Source organism: Acipenser ruthenus, chromosome 11 (genome assembly GCF_902713425.1).
Source record: "Acipenser ruthenus chromosome 11, fAciRut3.2 maternal haplotype, whole genome shotgun sequence".
NCBI lineage: Eukaryota > Metazoa > Chordata > Actinopteri > Acipenseriformes > Acipenseridae > Acipenser > Acipenser ruthenus.
In genome coordinates, this window is record NC_081199.1 from 20421862 (window position 1) to 20444482 (window position 22621).

General features: G+C 39.7%; 1 pseudogene; it reads left to right on the forward strand.

The window, feature by feature from the left end:
- The window catches only part of LOC117426748 (aryl hydrocarbon receptor-like), a 168125-nt pseudogene that overhangs the window by 76183 nt on the left and 69321 nt on the right, over positions 1 to 22621 (forward strand).

Here is a 22621-nt window from a genome sequence, read left to right on the forward strand (position 1 = left end):
AAAATAACCCCTAGCTCTTCTTGAGCACTAACTCAACTTACAGGAAACACCCTGACTAACGCGGGACAGCTAAGCTGTTTACCCGTCTTCACGAACACACTGATTTACAAACAGCACTTACTTTCTCTCTTATTTGGCTACTCGGAGACAGCGCACCTACTGCCTCCTTCCACTCAGCAGTCCCGAACAGACTGCCTGCTCTTCTTTTAAACCCCGCACCTGGGCCTAATTTCCAATAACGCCCAGGTGCGGATGATAATTAAATAATAAAACAATTAACAAATCAATGAAACACAAATTAAACAAAAAGGTGCATTTCTCGCAGGGAGGTTTTAACCCCCTCCCTGCTGTCTCTCACAACCCGCTATCTTACAATATATATATATATATATATATATATATATATATATATATATAATTTTTTTTTTTTTTTACTGTATTTTTTTATAAGTGGGATAACACTCCAGGGCTTGTGCGTTGTGTTGCATTAACATACAGCCATATGTTAATGCAAAACAACGCACAAACCCTGGAGTGTGTTACTTTACAAGCTGCACATGTGCGCAATACACGAAAACTCCCTAATAACGAATACATTTCAGACACTCCAAAACTATACATGACGGAGAGTTGAGACATTTTTTTTTTTACTTGGAGATAGTCTCCACGTATGCATTTTCTTCCTGCATCAGTAGCCGAGTTTTTAAGGTCTCAAATTTTGGGATTGCAATAGGATCTATAAACTATGCTGTTGCTTCCTTTCTGTAATTATGTAACCTTTCCATAGACCACCTGAAAGGAGTCGGTGGATCACCAGTGGTCCACTCACCACAGATTGAGAACCACTGCTCTATAGAATTAACTATTTTTGCTTTATAAAGTCGAATTAAACCTGCTGAATAATGTTACGTTAACATATTGAATTACATAGCACTTTGTAGTTTTCCATATACTTAACAAAAAACTGACAAATTGAAAAATGTGACATTTTGAAATCTAACATGAAATACTGTACTACTAGTATGCTTTCCAGTAGGCTTTTGCAATATCGTTTTGTAGTTTCTTTGATTACATTATAATTAAGTAAACTAAGTATAATTACATTATTATTAAGTAAAAAGATCTAAATTATGTTCATATAGTTGTTTTTTTTTCTGTTTCAATCCTAAAATTCTAGGTGATGCAAATATTTTGGCCATAGCTGTAGGTTAAATAGGAGGCTGTGTGGGCCAGTGGTTAAAGAACAGGGCTTGCAACCAGGAGGTCCCCAGTTCAAATCCCACCTCAGCCACTGACTCATTGTGTGACCCTGAGCAAGTCACTTAACCTCCTTGTGCTCCGTCTTTCGGGTGAGACGTAATTGTAAGTGACTCTGCAGCTGATGCATAGTGCACACACCCAAGTCTCTGTAAGTCGCCTTGGATAAAGGCGTCTGCTAAATAAACAAATAATAATAATAATAAATAAAAGGCCTTGCTTTCATGGTCATTTCACCTGGACAGTGAAATTGTCCCCAACCATTTTTTTCTTTTATTTATTTATTGTGTTTATTTATCAGGGACACACACAAGTATAACATAAGTGTCACTCGCATGACACAAGATGCATTGCATTTTCAATTTAGCCAGTGGGCACATTTCCATTGACAGTCCCCGGGCACACACTGACGACAACTGTAATAAATCTCCATATTACTTCTACTCTAAACTATATCAAAAACCTCCTATTGAATATTTGATTACAAATACATACAACATTAAAATCATAAATTACCTATTAAGAATACATAACAATCAACAGCTAACATAACCAAGTTATAGTACAATTTATATAATATAAATATTATTATTATTATTATTATTATTATTTATTTCTTAGCAGACGCCCTTATCCAGGGCGACTTACAATCGCAAGCAAATACAAATACATTCAAGTGTTACAATATAAGTCATACAATAAGAACAAGAAATACAATAATTCTCAAGTGTGACAAACCACAGTTCAATAATACAGCAGATAATAGTGAAAGTTACATCAGGATATGATTAAATAGTGATAGTTACATCAGGATATGATTAAGTACAAAATACTACAGATTAAACACTTGGCAGATTACAATATTCTGAGGTACAGGATTAAATGCAGTAAAATAGGGGGCAGATAAGAGCAAATATGTGGATAAATATCCAATATCCACAATTCAAATTCAGCTATATACTGAATAAATTAATGATTGCATAATTTATTATGTTTCAACCAAACCTTACGTTTATTACAAAATAGTTTAAAATCTCTTCATTTCTGAAGGAAGTGAGTTCCAGAATAAAGTGCCAATTATAGAGAGAACTGTTTGAGCAAATGCTGTTCTACGCCTTTCCACTTTACAGTTCCCACATACAGCTTCCCTTGTGAGCCTGTTAGTATCTTCAGAGAGCTTTTTCATAAATTTCTTTAATGGTGGCATCAATCAATCAATCAATCAATCTTTATTTTATATAGCGCCTTTCATAGTGGACCACCATTACAAAGCGCTTTACAAGATGCAGTAACAACAAGAAAATCCATAATACTTTAAATACACGCAAAGTTTTAAATACCATTTTTGCATAAGAAAAGCTGACATAATTATCAAAACTCAGCAACTGGTACTTAGTTTCGGATTCGGCCCGAATACCTACTTTTTGATCAGGGTTCGGATTCAGCTGAATACTTATGATTCGGTGAACCGAATCCGAATCCTATATCCGCCCAGACCAGTGGCGGCTGGTGAGGTCTGAGGCAGGGGAGACGGGAGCGCGAGTGGAGAATTAGTGAGTTTGAGTTGTGGCTGAACCCAACTGTACGGCACTCTTATGTGTGTTGGTGTGTGTCAGAGGAGCCTACCTGTGTATATAAGGGTGTCACAGAGCAGCTCACAGGTTGATGGTGTTAGTGTGGTGGTTAGCTGAAGATGTATTATTCTACCTCCCTTTCTCTGATCACAGGGCGTCACACAGCAGAGCACACTGGGTGGATGGCTGTTTGAGGTCTTTTTCAATCCCTCCTTTTCTCTCTCTCTCTCTCTCTCTCTCTCTCTCTCTCTCTGGTCTGTCTCCCTGTCTTTACTGTTTCACTGCTGGTAATCTACTGTAATAAACCAAATAATAATGTAATATAATCTACTGTATTAATAAAAAAATGCATGTTTGCTTGTTTGTTTTAAATAGTTTTTTTGGAGAATTATAGTTAATTAAATATAATTAAATGATATATTAATATTAATATTAATATGAGCTACATCATAGCTAGTGCTTCCTTGTTCTACATTTAACCACCAATGTAATTAGAAGGGAAAAAAAGAGAATCCCCCTGCTATAAATGTATTTGAACTGAAATGTAGATCACATACAAATATCCAGAAATAAGCAGACAACTGTATCATTTATCATCTCAGTAGAATTGTAATAATTTCATAATAAATAATAACAATAATAAACATAACAATTAAGCACAAATGTTATGACAACATTGAAAACTAACTGACTTATACAAACAAAAGTTGACAATTTTAAATTTATAATAGTTGTTGATTAAAAAAATAATAATAAGGAGCTCCTCTCCTACCTCCCTAATTACTAAGGCTTCCTCCATATATATAAATATTTCTTCATTGGTGTAACTGTGATAATTAAAATTGTCAAATTCAAAATTCCAATTGCATCTAGCTCACTCTGACTGTATCTCTCGCACTCTCTCTCACTGTTCTCAATCCTCGCTCTCTCGCACATGGGCAATACAGGGTCGGTGGCGCTGTCTCCCTGTACTAAATAAATTACTGCGCTTAATCCAATAAGAGACGCTTTCAAGCACCACGTGTCTTATGCAATTTCAATGGGAAGAAACCGAGATAGGCAAAGCCCATGGAGGAAGCGCCACCATTAGAATTGCACCGCGATATATTGCTTGCAATCTCTATTTTTGTACTGTTAACACACTCACACACACACACAGAGACTTATACTTGTATTATTAATTGTACTGTATGTTTTGTGGTAAATTATATATATATATATATATATATATATATATATATATATATATATATATATATATATATATATACACACACTACTGGTCAAAAGTTTTAGAACACCCCCATTTTTCCAGTTTTTATTGAAATTTAAGCAGTTCAAGTCCAGTGAATAACCTGAAATGGTACAAAGGTAAGCGGTAAACTGCCAGAGGTTAAAAAAAAAAGTATAGGTTACCAAAAACTGAAAAATAATGTACATTTCAGAGTTACACAAAAAGGCCTTTTTTAGTTAACAAGTAACGAGTTAACAACTTACAGCTGTTCTGCAGCAATGGAAGTAAATTAAGCCTTGAAAGTTGATGCTAACAATTCCTACAGGTGTCCCAACTTTTGCTGATTACTTACAAACCCTCTGTCTGTATAAAAGCAGTGTTGGAACAGACTGTGTTACTACACCCTCTTAAGCATTATTTGGACAGTATTGTACTGCAGGAAGTAGTATATTGCTCTCATAATGGCGAGAAAAAGGCAATTAACAAAGGAAGACAGACAGACCATTATAACCCTTAAAAGTGTAGGTCTTTCCTTTAGAGAAATTGCAAAGAAAGCCAAGGTGTCAGTGAGTACAGTTTCCTACACCATCAAAAGGCACTTGGAAACGAGGAAACTCTGACAGGAAGAGGTCTGGTAGACCCAAAGCCACAACAGAATCAGAAGATAAGTTTCTGAGAGTCAACCGCTTGCGTGATAGGCGGCTCACAGGACAACAGCTTCAAGCACAGTTTAACACTGGTCGAAGTAAGCAAGTCTCAGTTTCAACTGTGAAGAGAAGACTATGAGCTGCAGGTTTGACAGGTCGAGTGGTAAGAAAGCCATTGCTAAGATGGCAAAATAAGAAAAAGAGGCTTGCCTGGGCCATGAAGCACCGCCAGTGGACTACTGAAGACTGGAAGAAGGTCTTATGGACCGATGAATCAAAATTTGAAATCTTCGGTTCATCACGCAAGGTTTTTGTACGCCGTCGAGTAGGCGAAAGGATGGTTCCTCGGTGTGTGACACCAACTGTCAAACATGGAGGAGGAAGCGTGATGGTCTGGGGCTCTTTTGCTGGATCCAGAGTCGGCGACTTGCACAGAGTGAGTGGCACCCTGAACCAAAACTGCTACCACAGCATTTTGCAGCGCCATGCAATACCCTCTGGTATACGCCTAGTTGGTCAGGGGTTCATCCTACAGCAAGATAATGACCCAAAACATACCTCCAGGCTATGTCAGAACTACCTTAGAAGAAAAGAACAAGACTGTAGGCTTCAAATCATGGAATGGCCAGCACAGTCTCCAGACTTAAACCCCATCGAGCTGGTTTGGGATGAACTGGACAGAAGGGTGAAAGCAAAGCAACTACAAGTGCAACACATTTGTGGGAACTTCTGCAACAGTGTTGGGAAGAACATTCTGAACAATATTTGATTTCCATTGTAGAAAGAATGCCACGAGTGTGTTCGGCTGTTATATCTGCAAAAGGTGGCTACTTTGATGAGTCAAAAATTTAGATTAAGTTTTGTTAGACAAAACGATTCCATGATTCCTTTTTTTATCTCCAATTGTTTATTTGTTCTATGCTTTAATTCCAGAGTACATTGAGACATTAAACTGCATAAATTTCAAATTTCAATAAAAACTGGAAAAATGGAGGTGTTCTAAAACTCTTGACCGGTAGAGTATATATATATTTAAAAATGGGGAGGCGCTGCCTCCCTAGCCTCCCCTGAGAATCCTCCAATGTGTGTGTTTCTTCTTTAAATAAAAGACACAAGTCTTTTGTATCTTGTGTAACTTTTGTATTTAATAACAAGAACACATTTGATGAACTCTGTCGCGGCTCTCAACTCCCTATTACTGGTGGTGCATGTGTGGGGCACATGTAATAATGAACAGCGAAGCAGAGGGGTGGACTATATTTTTTTTCTTTTACTTTATTTTGCGAGGTTCAATTTGTACTTACCTATAGAGACCAGTGGTTGGCAAATGCGAGCCATTTTCAATCCTCCTGTCAGTCATGGCGATGACACGGAGAGGTGGGGAAGAGGGTGTGTGTGCTTTCCCTCTCTCTGAGTGGCTGAGAGGCGGGCCTTGGGAGATTGCTCGGCCCTTAAGAACTGCGCTTGGTTGTGCACTCGGGTGGCCGTGTTTGGGAACACACAGTTACACTGACAGAAGACGTCAGTTTTAAAACAAAACAAGGCAAACCTGGCTGGGGAAAACAGCCGGCCTTAAAATAATTTAAAGAGAAAATAAATAACAGAAATAATCACGTACCCGAGGGTAATTGAGCGTCGGACGGAGACCCGTTCTGACTGGCTTAGCGGCAGTGGGGGCACTGCGTAAGCAGTAGTTTTATTACTGTGTTTTATTTTCCCTTTCTTTCGCCTTTGGTTTTCATTATTATTTACGAGCACTGTTGTGCCTGTGCCTATGTACCTGTATTGGTAAACACTGTGGTTCTGGTTACTGTTGTCAGTATCCAGTCCACGGACAGCGCCCTCTACTGGTCAAAATAAATCAGTGCGCCTGAGCGGCGTTACAAATAAAGTACTGTCTCCTTGTGTCAGTGAATTGCCCACCACCCTTCCACAGAGATCTATATAGTGATGACAGGTAATATTGATGAATCTCCTTTAATTTGATGGATTGTATCAGCACACAATCATAATTCACTGTCCTGATGTAAATAATCATATTAGAGTCATCTGTAACCCACCACTACAGAAGCTGCTCATTAAATTGTATATATATATATATATATATATATACATACACATAATTACAAAATTACGAAACTCTTGTGTACATAATTTACCAAATGGATTGAATTGAAAACACCGGACGTCTCTCTAGTTTAAGCAGCTATTCACATACACTGAACAAAAAACCAACAAATAAGCATACTTAGCCAGCACTGCCCTGGCCATGAACCTGTTTCTGTAGGTAGGACAGTGGAGGACTAGATCAGCTGCAGCCTATATTATGTTTGACCCCTTTCTCTCATTCATTATAATGTGCTTTTGAGTCCTGTATTAGTGAACCTTTAGCTATGTTAACTAGAACTTGAATGCATCTGACTGGGGGAAATGAGGAGTCACCACTACTGGCTTTTTTTCTGTCAACAAAATAAATGAAATGGTTTAACTTTTTGGCAGTTAGGCTTATGCAATGTATAATGTATGAAACATTATGATAAATTGCTAATAGGTGGGAGGGACGCTGTGTTCCTTTCATGCGTGAAACTTGTTCAGTGTGTTGCGCATAAAAGATTCTGACATGCAATGCTTTGTGAATATTATTTTAACATTAAGCCATTTTGTCTTTTTTTTTCTTTGCAGTTGCCCTGAAGAACCACAGTTGCACGGGGGTAACAGGCAAGGCCAGTAGCCATGATAACATCAATGCGGCGGGATTGGTTGATGGATGGTTGCCTGAGGGCGAGCTCCTATTGCAGGTTGGTGCTGCAGGCGATCTGCTGTGTGACATCATCGACAGCTCTGACTCAGTCTTCTAGACTGGGGCACCTAACTTTGTTTAATAGTGGGGGGACAAAGGTAAAGAAGAACTGCAAAGTGTAGCGAGAAGCTCTGGGAAACCTCATTTTTACTGTTCAATCTTTTTCAAGTTACATTTTTTGTAATAGTAAACCAACAAAATTGGATAGGTATTTCAATATAAAATATAGAATATATACTAACTGAGCATTTATTAAGTACAAACACAAGTAGCACCAAATGGCAGAACCAGTTCCAGTGGTATATCTGCACAATGATGTACAGTACCTATAATTCCAACATGCAGCTTATTAAAGGGAAGTGCTAAACAAACACAAACAATAGCATGTACAACATGTTATAATATGGCTTGTTTATTGATATATGTATATTGACATATGTATGTTAAGTTAAAATATTCCTTGCTCGGCTTTGTTTTAAATGTAATGCTGGATGCTAGAGAATGTTTTTTACATTATGTCATCAGACATTCATGGGGTTTCCATGCGGGGCAATTTACATGTGAAATGGCGATGCATGTGCACGTTTGGGAAAATTACTCATGTAAATGAGGTTTGTGGCCGGGAAAAAACGGCCAAAGAGAGGAATAGGGCAAATCTCATTTACTCGTGTAAATGATGACACACATGGGAAAATCCACGCCCAGTTTTGCATGGAAACCCGCATTTCACGTGTAAATGTTAATGAACGTGTTATCTTTAACTATAAATATTGCAGAAAGTAGTGGCTGATGGGTGATTTTATGGTTAGCGGTGGTGTAGTTCACCTTAATGATAACGCGGGCGGCTTTTTTTTAATTATTGTTTTTTGCTGTGTGTGGCCTGTCATGTTGTATATCTCTTGTGGGTTTACAAGTTCTGTATAAAACCACTTACCATGAACTGCGTTATGTCCTTGTTATAGTATTATAGCTTAAATGTCGAACTGAATTAATTTCCATTTTTTTGATCCCAGCTATTTCCAACGCGTGTCTGCCCGCCACGTTAATAAATATAGTTGGATGTCATGAGCCAGCTCGATCGCCCAAAACAGAGCGACAACATCCAACAAGTTGTTGATATCCTCTCAGAACTGACCAAATAAAATTGCAAATGAACGTATTGCTTGTGTTTTATTTGTTTGCATCATTAAGATTTCCATTACATGCGAGTAGATGTTAAAACTTCATGCTGATTTGAACTTGGCTCTCGCCAAGATAAGCACCAACTAAGACATAGCTTTACAGTAAACTAATGCGATCCATCTGCATCTCCATCCATTTGCGTTTCTTTCCATCTGATGATGTAGATATCCTTCTGCCTGGTGTTGATGGCCGAAGTGTAATGTTGACTCCAGGGATCAGCTTATTTTGCCTCCCTAGCGCATCAGCACACATAACGGCTGCGATGGTGGCTCCGGGGATCAACCACAATGCGGTCTCCCCATGACAACCGTCTGGATTGAGCTAAGCAGGGTACATCTCTGGGGTCTTCAAGTGGGCACCCTCCATCCTCGGTGTTTCGTCGACTAGCCCACGACACCTCAAGAGGGCTCGACAGTGATTCTGGCGTCCCAGCATCAGCCCCCTCCGTCCCCCACTCAACTCAGCCCAGCTTACTTTTCTGTACATCAGCGTTGCTTTCTTTCTATTGTGCTTGAGATCCCCAGCCAGAAGCTTTCCATCTCAACCACAGCCAGTTGCTGCTCCTTTCTGCTGCTTCAGATAAGTTCTTCACTGTGCGACGCAACTCTTGACCACTGAACCCGACATCTCTGAAAAACCGGGTTGTAGAGTGTGCCACAAACCCTCGACAACCACTGGGTAAACCCGGACTCTCCATCCTCGCTGTTCCGCTTCAGCAGCTAGTTGAGCGTACTGAAGTTTCTTTCTCTCGTACGCCTCATCCACAGCATCCTCCCATGGCACTGTTAACTCTACCAGATGAACAGCTTCCAGTTTTCCTGGGCAAGGCTTGGTTTTAACACCTTTTCTTGGTGGTTGCTCTCCTGGACGGAGGAATATTGTCTTTTGTGTGTAATGCTTTAATGGAACTGGTGGCAACTTATTGGTCATGTTACGCTTGTCTTCCAATGTTAAGGCCAAACATTGCAGCACCTGGTCATGGCGCCAAGTAAACTATTCTTGGCTAAGACCCACCTTGCATCCTGTCAAAATGTGCCTTAAAGGTGATGAACACAAAGGACATGAGGGATCCTCTACCCTGAGGTTTAGGTTCTGTTGGTGATGGGAGAACATCATATGTTGACCTGATGAGGAAACTGATCCTGCTCTGTTCCATTGTCCATAGGTCTTGACAGCCAATCTTGCATTGTTCCACACTCTCCCATCTCATCCATTCCCCCTGCTTGGCCTGGGAAACGGCCTTTATGCACCTCATCCTCTCCTCCTGCTTTTGCACCTCGTTGACTACCAGCTTCCTCCGTTGAGCTGGGGTTGCCTTGTGCCATGTAGGAGGAGCTGAACTGATACCAAGACTCCCTCTTCCATGCTGAACTTGCCCCATGATATCACCAATTCGAAGGACAGCCTTTCTTTGCCGCCCACTTTCTTCCAGTTTTCAACACAGGTGCTGCCTCCCTTACGCATTTGTCACGTGACTCTACTAATGTCATTTCCAGTCGGACCTTGGCGCACTTAAACTCCTCGGTTAGAGCACAGACTGGTAGCTGCAATATTCCTTTACCATAAAGTCCCACTCTGCTGAGGCAGCGTAGAACTCCCAACCATTTCCTGATTTATGAACTGATTAAAGCTTCCAGCTTCTCAACTGTTGTCAAAGAAACCTTGGACACAGTCAGTGGCCACAGCAGCCTTGGCAGTAGACCAAACTGAAAGCACCAGAGTTTCAGTTTGCCCGGTAAAGTGCTGCTGTCTATGCTCTTCAACCCTTCCACTGCTTGTTGTCTAACTTCTCCCACATGAACTGTGTCCTTTAGTTCCCCGTCATACCATCTCCCAAGACTTTTCACTGGCTTCTCAGACATGGTTGGTATTGCCTCACCATTAATGTAGAACCTTTTATCTACTACTTTACCTTTAATTATAAATCCAACACAACTTAAAAGAAAGGAGAGAATCTCTGACAGCACAAGTCTCCTCAGATCGCTACTGCCCAATTGAAACTGGCGGCTACTGTTCTCTGCACATGGAAACCACATTTTCACAAAATTTCACTAGTATCTTTAAAAACAGGACGAGCAGTTTATACTTAACTAATTTACATATCAAGCCCCACCTTTCCCATTCATTTGCATGACATCGGGTGAAAAGCCCGGTTTACTCAAGTAAATAAAATGTAATCAAAGAAACTACAAAATTATACCACTGGAAGTTATAATATTAGTACAGTATTTCATGTTAGATTTCGAAATGTCACATTTTTTAATTTTTGTCCTTATATGGAAAACTACAAATCGTTATATAATTCAATATGTTAACGTAACATTATTCAGCAGGTTTCATTCAACTTTATGAAGCAAAAGGTGTTAATTCTATAACAGAATGCAAAACTTTTGGTTGTATCTGTCAATGCCTAAGGTTTAAACATTCATAAATGTAACCAAAATACATGCCCCCATATTAGCTTATTAAATAGCTAATATTAAAATATTTCATATCTTACATGAATATTTTTTTTTTTTGTTCCTGAAAACTTCCAGATTGAAAACTATTTTAAATAAAGCTTAATAGTTTTATTTATTAGATCGTCGCAATGTCAAATAATGCTTAGAATAGAAAACACTATTTGTCAACTATTCATACCTTACAAGTTACAAGAACAAAGTTTCACGAGTCGGATGGGGCAAAATGCCCATGTTAAAAACATTGATAATACATACGATTTCCAAAGGAATTAAGTTTATTTTTAAACTACTGCCACCTGTGCATATACAAGGCAGTAGTGACTGAAAAAAAACTGCATCTTGCCCCATCCTACCCTGTTATTTCCATCATGTACCATTGTTTTTAACTCTTAACTATTTTAAAAGCACATCATAAATAATACATTCAGTTGTATTAGTTGCAGGCAAACTTATAGGCACTGGGTAACAAGAAGCTAGCACGGCATTTAGTCTTACTTTAATTACAAATGTTTTGGGTTTTTTTTTTTTTGCCAGTAATGATCTAAAAATATGTAGCCCTAAAGACAAAACATGAAAAAGAAGACCACGGTATCAAGCATCCAGTAAACAGCACTGATGGCAAAGCAACACTGATAACGAGACCAGTTCGTATTTCCTTGTGATTTACAGTAGTTCTGCGTTATCTTAAAATAAGTTATAGGAGCTATGGAAGCCCGCTCACCAGTATTGCTTTTTTGGTCAACTGTCTGAATGGGTCCATGTTTATAATGTTGTCAAATGAGGCAATCTTTTGGCAGCGGATCACATAAAAAAAATTCTAAACATGCACATTTAACCTCATACATACTGTACTTTGTGTAAATATTTGTTTTTAAACTTTGTGAACTGTATTTGTGTACGGTTTTCCTGGCTGAGACAGGGATATCCAGCCAATGGGATGTTACACATGCCCATTCTGCCCCATGGGTTAGAGACGTTTAGCAACTCTGGTTTGTGTGAACGAGTGAATGAACAACCATTCCTTTTGTTTTGGTGTTTTTTTTGTTGTTAATGTACTACAGACACTACCATATAATATTCTTGTTTCTTGAATGGTTAGTAAGAATGATAAGTAATGATCGCAACAAATACACAGTAGTATATAATTTATTATATTTCATATTTTTACACTAAGGACACACCTTCAAGGTGCATTATTTAAAAAAGGGAGGCAAACTTTTACTGTAGTACAAACCATGTGTACAAAACATAAAATATAATAGCGTAGTACTGAAAAGTAAGAAAGTAATCATCTGCAGTCAATTTCTTATGTAATAAATTGTGCTTTGATGCATTGATTTTGCAACTTCTCACCAGCAATTGTAAATAACCCTGCAGAATACTACCACCTGTTATTGTGAAGACATGGTCGTTGTGACATTATTGTTACCATACTTGTCTGGGCTTTACAATGGCTACCTATGCTTTACCATACTTTCACTATACGTCACACTAAGGGACATTGTGTAGGTGCTATAACTTTTCTCTCGACCCAGTATAAATAAGTTAGATCAGTTTTTTGTTCGCGGATCACCTGAATTGTTTTTTGATCTCGGCAGGCCACACAATAAACAGTATCGGTGATATAAAAAAACAATCGCTGATTTCCATTACACGAGAGTAGATGTTAAAACTTCATGCTGATTTGAACTCGGCTCTCGCCAAGATAAGCACCAACTAAGACGTAGCTTTACCGTAAACTAATGTGATCCATATGCGTCTCCATCCATTTACGTTTCCTTCCATATGATGATGTAGATATCCTTCTGTCTGGTGTTAATGGCTGAAGTGTAATGCTGGCTCCAGGGATCAGCTTATTTTGCCTCCCTGGCGCATCAGCACACACAACGGCTGCGATGCTGGCTCCGGGGATCAACCAAAGTGCGGCCTCCCCAGCGCATCAGCATGACAACCGTCTGGATTGAGCTAAGTAGGGTACATCTCTGGGGTTTTCAAGTGGGCACCTTCCATCCTCAGTGTTTCGTCGACTAGCCCACGACACCTCAAGAGGGCTCGACGGTGATTCTGGCGTCCCAGCATCACCCCCCTCCGTCCCCCACTCAACTCAGCCCAGCTTACTTACCTGTCCCCAGCCAGAATCTTTCCGTCTCAACCACAGCCAGTTGCTGCTCCTCTCTGCTGCTTCAGATAAGTTCTTCACTGTGCGACGCAACTCTTGGCCACTGAATCCGACGTCTCTGAGAAACCGGGTTGTAGAGTGTGCCACAAATCCTCGACAACCCACTTCCACTGGGTAAACCCGAACTCTCCATCCTCGCTGTTCCGCTTCAGTGGCTAGTTGAGCATACCGCAGTTTCTTACTCTCATACGCCTCATCTACAGCATCCTCCCATGGCACTGTTAACTCTACCAGGTGAACAAGGCGTGCTGATCCAGACCACAAGACAATATCTGGTCGAAGGTTAGTGGTGGCAATCTCAGGTGGGAAAATAAGCCGTTGACCAACATCTGCCAGCATTTTCCAGTCTCTAGCAGCTTCCAGTTGTCCTGGGCGAGGATTGGTTTTAACACCTTTTCTTGGTGGTTGCTCTCCTGGGCGGAGGAATGTTGTCTTTTGTGTGTAATGTTTTGATGGAACAGGTGGCAACTTATTGGTCATGTTACGCTTGTCTTCCAATGCTAAGGCCAAACATCGCAGCACCTGGTCATGGCGCCAAGTAAACCGTCCTTGGCTAAGAGCCACCTTACATCCTGTCAAAATGTGCCTTAATGTTGCAGGTGATGAACACAAAGGACATGAGGGATCCTCTCCTACCCAGAGGTTTAGGTTCTGTGGTGATGGGAGAACATCATATGTTGACCTGATGAGGAAACTGATCCTGCTCTGTTCCATTGACCATAGGTCTTGCCAGCCAATCTTGCGTTGTTCCACACTCTCCCATCTCATCCATTCTCCCTGTTTGGCCTGGGAAATGGCCTTTATACACCTCATCCTCTCCTCCTGCTTTTGCACCTCGTTGACTACCAGCTTCCTTCTTTGAGCTGGGGCCGCCTTGTGCCATGTAGGAGGAGTTGAACTGAAACCAAGACCCCCTCTTCCATGCTGAACTTGCCCCATGATATCACCAATTCGAAGGGCAGCCTTTGCATCTTCCACAGCTTTCTTTGCCGCCCACTTTCTTCCAGTTTTCAACACAGGTGCTGCCTCCCTTACGCATTTATCGCGTGACTCTACTAATGTCATTTCCAATCTGACCTTGGCGCACTTAAACTCCTCGGTTAGAGCAGAGACTGGTAGCTGCAGTATTCCTTTACCATAAAGTCCCACTCTGCTGAGGCAGCGTGGAACTCCCAACCATTTCCTGATGTATGAACTGATTAAAGCTTCCAGCTTCTCTACTGTTGTCAAAGAAACCTCGTACACAGTCAGTGGCCACAGCAACCTCGGCAGTAGACCAAACTGAAAGCACCAGAGTTTTAGTTTACCTGGTAGAGCGCTGCTGTCTATGCTCTTCAACCCTTCCACTGCTTGTTGTCTAACTTCTCCCACACGAACTGTGTCCTTTAGATCCCCGTCGTACCATCTCCCAAGACTCTTCACTGGCTTCTCAGACACTGTTGGTATTGCCTCACCATTAATGAAGAATGTTTTATCTACTACTTTGCCTTTAATTATAGAGATGCTCCTTGATTTAGTGGGCTTGAATTGCATTCGTGCCCATTCAATGTTATTGGTTAATTTGCCCAATAATCGATTAGTGCAGGCTACTGTTGTAGTCATGGTTGTCATGTCATCCATGTATGCTCGAATTGGTGGTAGTCGCATTCCAGAAGCCAAGCGCTCTCCTCCTACTACCCATTTTGATGCCCTAATGATTACTTCCATTGCCATGGTAAAAGCCAGCGGAGAAATGGTGCATCCTGCCATTATTCCAACCTCTAGGCATTGCCATGTAGTGCTGAATTCTGAAGTTGAAAAACTGAATTGCAAATCTCCAAAATAGGCTTTCACTAAATTTGTTATTGTCATCGGTACACTGAAAAAATCAAATGCTGCCCAAAGTAGTTCATGTGGCACTGAACCATATGCATTAGCCAAATCCAGGAATGTCACATGGAGCTCCTTCCTCTCCTTTTTAGCTGATTGAATTTGTTGCCAGATCACATTGATGTGTTCTAAGCAACCTGGGAAACCTGGAATGCCCGCTTTTTGTATTGAAGTGTCAATGAAGCAGTTCTTTAATAGGTAAGCTGACAATCTCTGAGCAATAATGCTGAAGAAAATCTTGCCTTCTACGTTTAATAGGGAAATGGGACGAAACTGACTGATGCTTGTAGAATCTTTTTCTTTAGGTATAAAGACTCCACCTGCTCGGCGCCATGCTCTTGGTACAACCTGTTTTTCCCATGCCACTTTCATCAATTTCCACAGAATTCGTAGAACTCCTGAAGCACTCTTGTACACTCTGTACGGAACTCCATTAGGCCCTGGAGATGATGAAGCCCTTGCTTTTTTCACAGCTTGCTCTATTTCTTTCCACTTAGGTGCACAGTCCTCCATTTGGTATTCTGGTGGATTGATAGGTGGGATGTCTGACGGAATTGACATAGGCTCCTGCCTTTTTGAATCTGTATGTGTTTCCTCCAAATATCTCTCCAGCTCAACCTTAGATGCTTTTAGTGTGCCATTCTTCTCACTGGTGAATAACTTCTTTACAAATTTGAATGGGTCTTTATAAAAGTTAGCTCTCGCACGCTCCTTCTTTTTGTAGCGTTTCCGTAGGCGCTCAGCTCTGCGCAATGTTGCAAGCTTATCTTTTATGACCCTTTGTAAGAGATTGAGTCCCTCCTTCTGACTTTGTTCTGCTCTTCTCCATTGGTTCCTCAGCTGTCTCCTTTCTCTAACTAAGCGTTCAATCTCCTGCTGCCGTCTAGACTTTCCAGGAATAGTTTGTACTTTTTCCTTCCTTTTTTCAACTCCAAACCTCTCACTTCCATATGCGTAGATGATGTCCCCAAATTTATCCAGCTTCTTTTCAACTGTTCCACTTAATCTTTCCAATGCAACGCAGAGATCTGTGTTTACTGTGTCCCATGCAGTTTTCTCACAAGCTCTTGGCCATTTAACTCCAGGCTTGTGCCCATTGAGGTTCTTTTCTCTCTTATGCTGGTTTGTCTGACCGGGTTCACAAGGATCATTAGGTTCATCACTAACTGTGTCCATGCAAGTCCTCCTCACATCTATGACAGGGGTGCTGATATCCTGCGAACTGTGGTTTGCTTCCTGTCGCTGGATTTCATTCGACTGACTTGACTGACTTCGTAAGAAGTACTGATCAATGCGAGGCCCTTGTCCCTTCTCCCTCAAGCATTTCATTCTCCCTTGATGAATCTTCAAACCCCTGACCGTTGTCGCCTTGCTCCAGCCGCAGACACAAACCTGGAGTTCCATGTCTTTGTTAACTGCAGATCTTGAACTAGTCTTTTGTGAAGTACTCTCCATACTCATATCCGTTTCCGTTCCTAAGTCGTTAACCGTGTTGTCCAACGTTGAGTCATCTTCCGCCCCCGCTCTCGCAGACTCTAGGGGTATTTTTCTCTTTAATTTCTTAGAAGCCTTGGGCGGGTGTCTCCAGCATCCTGTAAACACAGAGCTGGATACTGCCGACAAGGGTAGCTAACCCTTACCAGCCCCAATGGGGTCTCTTTCCTCCTGTCAGCTGTCTCTCCAGGCTGTCACAAGGTCTTTCCCTTGTTGCCAGCTGCACTATTCACAGCAGTCACTGGACGTATCCAGATCTTCATGATTTCCATTACACGAGAGTAGATGTTAAAACTTCATGCTGATTTGAACTCGGCTCTCGCCAAGATAAGCACCAACTAAGACGTAGCTTTACCGTAAACTAATGTGATCCATATGCGTCTCCATCCATTTACGTTTCCTTCCATATGATGATGTAGATATCCTTCTGTCTGGTGTTAATGGCTGAAGTGTAATGCTGGCTCCAGGGATCAGCTTATTTTGCCTCCCTGGCGCATCAGCACACACAACGGCTGCGATGCTGGCTCCGGGGATCAACCAAAGTGCGGCCTCCCCAGCGCATCAGCATGACAACCGTCTGGATTGAGCTAAGTAGGGTACATCTCTGGGGTTTTCAAGTGGGCACCTTCCATCCTCAGTGTTTCGTCGACTAGCCCTGTAATACTAAGAATAACCGGTAGGGCTGCTACGATTAAATCAAAAATCGATTTTCGATCGATTCCATACCTCGTTATATACATCGATATAAATACTGGATAATCGATTCAATAATAACATTTTTGTAACACGTATAGTTAATAACATTATTTAAGTAAACGTAACTGCACCGAACGCCCTGCCTTGCTAGTTACAGTATTTCTGCCAGACAAGCAGTGGGCGTGCTCTTCTTTTCCTGCTTGTGTTAGCTAGCATCTGATTTGCTGGTCCCATCCTACCAGCGAATCAGTTTTGAAAATGCTTTGTAAGCACGCCCCCCTGTGTAGTCGATGTAAACAAACAAAAAAGCGCAACACCTTGAATCCCGAGCAGAACAACAGGCTTGTATTCCTGGCAAACAGCCGGTAAATACACTGTGCACATTGAAGAAAACTGACTGTATATAGTTTGCGCTTCTTTGCAGTTTCAAAGTGAACTGTTATATAATTAATATTTAAAACTTTAACATTTAAAAAAAAAAATCAGTAATGTTGAAGGCAATTTTGGAGTAACGATCAGCTTGACCTATAGCGGGTGTGCATGTTGTGGTAAGTAAATTAATGTATTATTATTATTATTATTATTATTATTATTATTATTATTATTATTATTAGGCAGTGATTTCCGCATTGTGTGTTTCACAGATAGCGAAGGTTAGGTGGTACACAGGATGCAATATGTGATGCTGCAGCTGTCTAAAATAAAAAAGGCGGTTTTCATAAACTCGTGTCTAGTTTATATAGATTACATTCCAAAGTACTGTAATCTGTTTGGAATAAATATTTTAGTAACACCCCTGTAGTATGTTAAACTTGCTTAGGCTTGTTCCCAGTAAACATAATAACGTTGGCCATTGTATTTTTGCTCATTGGCCTAATGTTGGCACAACGTTGTTTGGCAACGTAAATACCACGTTTCGCCAACGGTGGTCCAGTGTTTTTACGTTAACAATTCATCGAATACCACGTACGTTAGGTGGTACTATTTATAATAACTAATTTAATACAATAGTGGAACAAAAGCACATTTATCGTCATATCTTTTTTTTAAAAAAATAGGGGGGAGGACACACATTGCTGGGTCTTTGAGATTTTGTTAATTGTTGTTTTTTGTATGTTGTATTGTGCAATATTGCTTTATTATTGCATTTATGGTCTATTTGTTAAAATAGCTCTTTGTGATGTTAGCTTATGTATCTGTATTTTTGAATATATCACCCTGTGTACCGGCATATATTATCTGGGGCTATATTAGCAGTAAATTGCACATATATTGCACATGAGGGTTATGTCATAAAATATATCAGTGCTTAAACAACTCCAAAATTATTGTTTATATAACAAACACACCATTTATTGGTTAATTTATTTTTAGACACATTTTTACAGACATTTTAACTACAGAAGCAATAAAATCAAAAAGAAAACTAAACAAGAACTTCGTTGCTGTGTGGAGCAACGAAACAAGAACTTCATTGCTGGGTAAAACAACTAACTTTAAACTGCTCAACTATAGAAATAAATTAAAAACGTACTGCTTCTGTAAAAGAATGCACAAGAATGTCTGTAAAATGCTGATCTACGATTTGTCCAGTTTGATTGTAATTTTGAATGACTCATTCTAGCAGTCCTTAAGTCAAATGCATATTTGTATACTCCTTAAATAATAATAAAAAAAGCAAATCAAAAACACACCTTTCAACTGACACGTGTGCTGCAAACTCAAATATCTGTAAAATAAGATGACAAGAACCTGGTTACTATTATTTTATTTGTTCATAAATGTTATCTACCATTAGAAAAATGCAATGTGTTATGTATATTGTAAAAAATAAAATGACAAAAAAAAAAAAAAACAATAGTCACAAAAATGTATTAATTATATAGTTGCCTACAATAATGGTTCATGTAGAAAGTATTTGATTTTGTGTCCCTTCATATTTTTATTGTAATAAAAATGTTCAACTTTAAACCTAATTTCTGAAGTTTAAATGTTCCGTGTCAAATTTAATCAGTGTTCAATCTATGTTTACCTTTACTTTTATTACTGGTTTTCTCTCAGCTTGGTGGTATGGTATCACAGTGTTTTGCCATGTGCTATGATCCGGTCAAGTCTCTTGACTTTGTGTGCTTTGTGTGTTGTTGTGTAACCCTTTATTTTACTATATAAGTCGTTGCAGTATTTTGTTGTTTTTCCACTCCATGCTAGGTAACTGCACCATAACTTTTTTTTTTTTTTTTTTTAATTTACTACATTCTTGTGTGGATTACCTTCGACAAACTAGTCTGGCAAATAAATAAATAAGAATAGCACTGTAACAACTTGCACTGTTATGTGTCCGTCTATAAATATATAAAATAAAATAGTCAGTCTTAGTTGAGATCAACATTTTTTTTTTTATATTAGCCCTTTTTTTCTACCTTTTGAAAACCATACATTTAAACTTATGACTGTATCAGCTTTTACGATAAAGGATATCGTTCAAATAATGCACAGGGGTTTACATGAGGCTTTACACGCTAGGCAGAGATGAAGAGAAGGTTACCCCCCATCTGTCTAGAATGCAAAGGGCTTGCAGTTAAAACGGTTCATGCTGCCAAGAAGAAGAAATTAATAATAGTTATTACTATCATTGTTTAGAATTAGTTTTTCTAGAAATGGTAGAAGTAGCATGTGTACAAAAACCAACAGCACTCACCAATTCCCATTACTGCTTTTCTTATGCTTCTTAGGCTACTGATGTCCTTTCACACAACCATATATATTAGTCTTAGCCAACTGCGTAATGTGCTAAACAAAAGGATTATGCGTTCAATAATCACACATATGCGTTAATGTGGAACAGATATATTAAAAACAACTCATGATGTGTTGGTTTCAAACACAGGTACGTTGTTGAAATATTAAAATTAATTATGCAGAAAATGTGGAAACTTACACAAACACTGTTAATCATAGGCCTACTTACAACGTAGTTGCGATAAAAGTTGCGACAAAAATGGATGGATGGAGAAGACGCAGACAAACACTGGCTAGATTAAGTCTTGTATGGGAAGAACTCCTTCAGTCCCATGCAATGGGTTTGCAGGAAAGGAATCGTATTGTGCGCAGAAATTCGGCGTGGAACGCAACCACCTCTTGGTGCTGTTGATCAGACGATGCTCCTGGGTCAGCAGCTACAGCAGCTACAGCGTTCAAACCAACTTTAATTTAAAGAAGAACAGTTGTGAATTGCTTCACAGCTTTTGTTTTACATGTGAATCCTAAGAATAATATGTGAAAAACAAAACATATCGCATATGCGCACACACTTAGCCCAACATGCGTAAAATGGCTTGATATCCCCAACTATTTGTTTTTTCACAAATTATTCTTAGGCTTCACATGTAAAACAGAAGATGTGAAACAATTCACATTTGGCAGCCTTTAAATTAAAGTTGGTTTGAACGCTGTAGCCGCTGTGGTTGACGAGATAAAGCCCTTTTACGCGTGGCTGCGGCCAAGTGTGCGTATGTGCGGTATGTTATTATTTTCCATAAATTATTCTTAGGATTCACATGTAAAACAGAGACTGTGAAACAATTCACAATTGGTCTCCTTTAAATTAAAGTTGGTTTGAGCACTCTAGCTTCTGTGGTTGGCGAGATACAGCCATTGTCATTCATGTCGGGTTAGCTTGAGTCGAATATCAAACGAATATCAAACTTCAAGCTAACTTTACCGAGGTAGCATATTGTATTGATGGGTCTGGTATTTCACAGGATGTCTGGAATGATGAGGATTCCAGCAAATGGTCCGATGCCACTGCCACTGGCCGGTCACCCATTAATCGGTGCATTTCCGAAATTGGGACCTCGAGCTTTGACCGCAGGACTGCAGGTGTTTTCTCTCCTACAGGTACAGATATTTCAGTTTCTTGAATTTATCTCGTACCTGCAGGAGAGTTCTATTTATACCAAGTTCAACCAGAGCACCGGTAATACTGGTGAAAATTGTGGCATTTATTTGGCAAGGTCGATCCAGTTCATCCATAACCCCCAGGTCCGCAATAATTTGGAGGGGGGAACGAGTTTCCTCATCCGTCCAGCGGACCTGGTGTTGCTGCTGTCAGGAGGGGTGGAAGCTTGAAACATCCTGCGGGGGAAAAAGCTACATTATTATTATTATTATTATTATTATGATAATAATGCTGGTCATAACGATCTAGTAGTTCTCATGCATCATTCATAATACACTGAAATTAATAAATAATGGAATAAAATCAACACCTCTATATGCAATTTATATATAATTTAGCCGCGACCCTCATCAGGAGAAGCGGATTGATAATAATGGATGGATGGTTATTTAACTGATTTGTATTAGTAAGACTGGGATAAGGAAAATCTTACTTACGCTACAGAGGAGGACAGAAAGACCGTATCCCAGAGAAAAGCATTCTTTTACATAGGGGTGGAGGTATCATGTTGTTTCATGAAAGTCTATCATTAAGTATTTTGCACGACTGTGGAGTTTGTTGCTATGGGACTAATTAGGCCAATTAGCGTGCACTTTACCATGCTTTACCAAAGTGTAATGGCACTTATGTCACACACTTTTTTTGCAGTGCACTTTTGGAACGAGCACAATCATGCATCATTTGCACGTGACACGTCATGAATGCAGTATAGTAGCGTGATTAAAACTTGCATGTAAACACCGCCATTGGCTCCATAAATAGTGCTGACATAAACCGCAATGATAGCCTGTAAGTGACCAAACATTTAAAAATGTCAATAATGTATTTTTGTATTAGCATCTCCAGGTCAGTGGTAGTAATGCATGGACGGTGAACTTTGTCTTTGCCTCCTTTTCTGTATCCTTTCACTATCACCACAAATACATGATTGGCATTTTTAAATGCTTGAGTTTTTAAGGTCTCAACTATGTTGCTGCTTCCTTTCCGTAATTATGTAACCTTTCCGTGGACTTTCAGGTGGATAGATCATCTGTTTTTCTTTTTTTCATGGCCCTCTTACTAGTTAGTTACTCTCTGCTGCTAACTAAAGAATGAAGAATCAAATAAATCCGGGGAATATTTGTCAATTCGCATAAAAGGAAAATTGCTTTTGATGTCAGAGTGCTTGTTCTAAGTTTATAATTACTCGCTCTCCGATAAATATTGAATAACAATCCCCAAGCCTGTTTTAAAAGTGGCAGTGAAGCGTCACAGCCCAGATGGTATTGG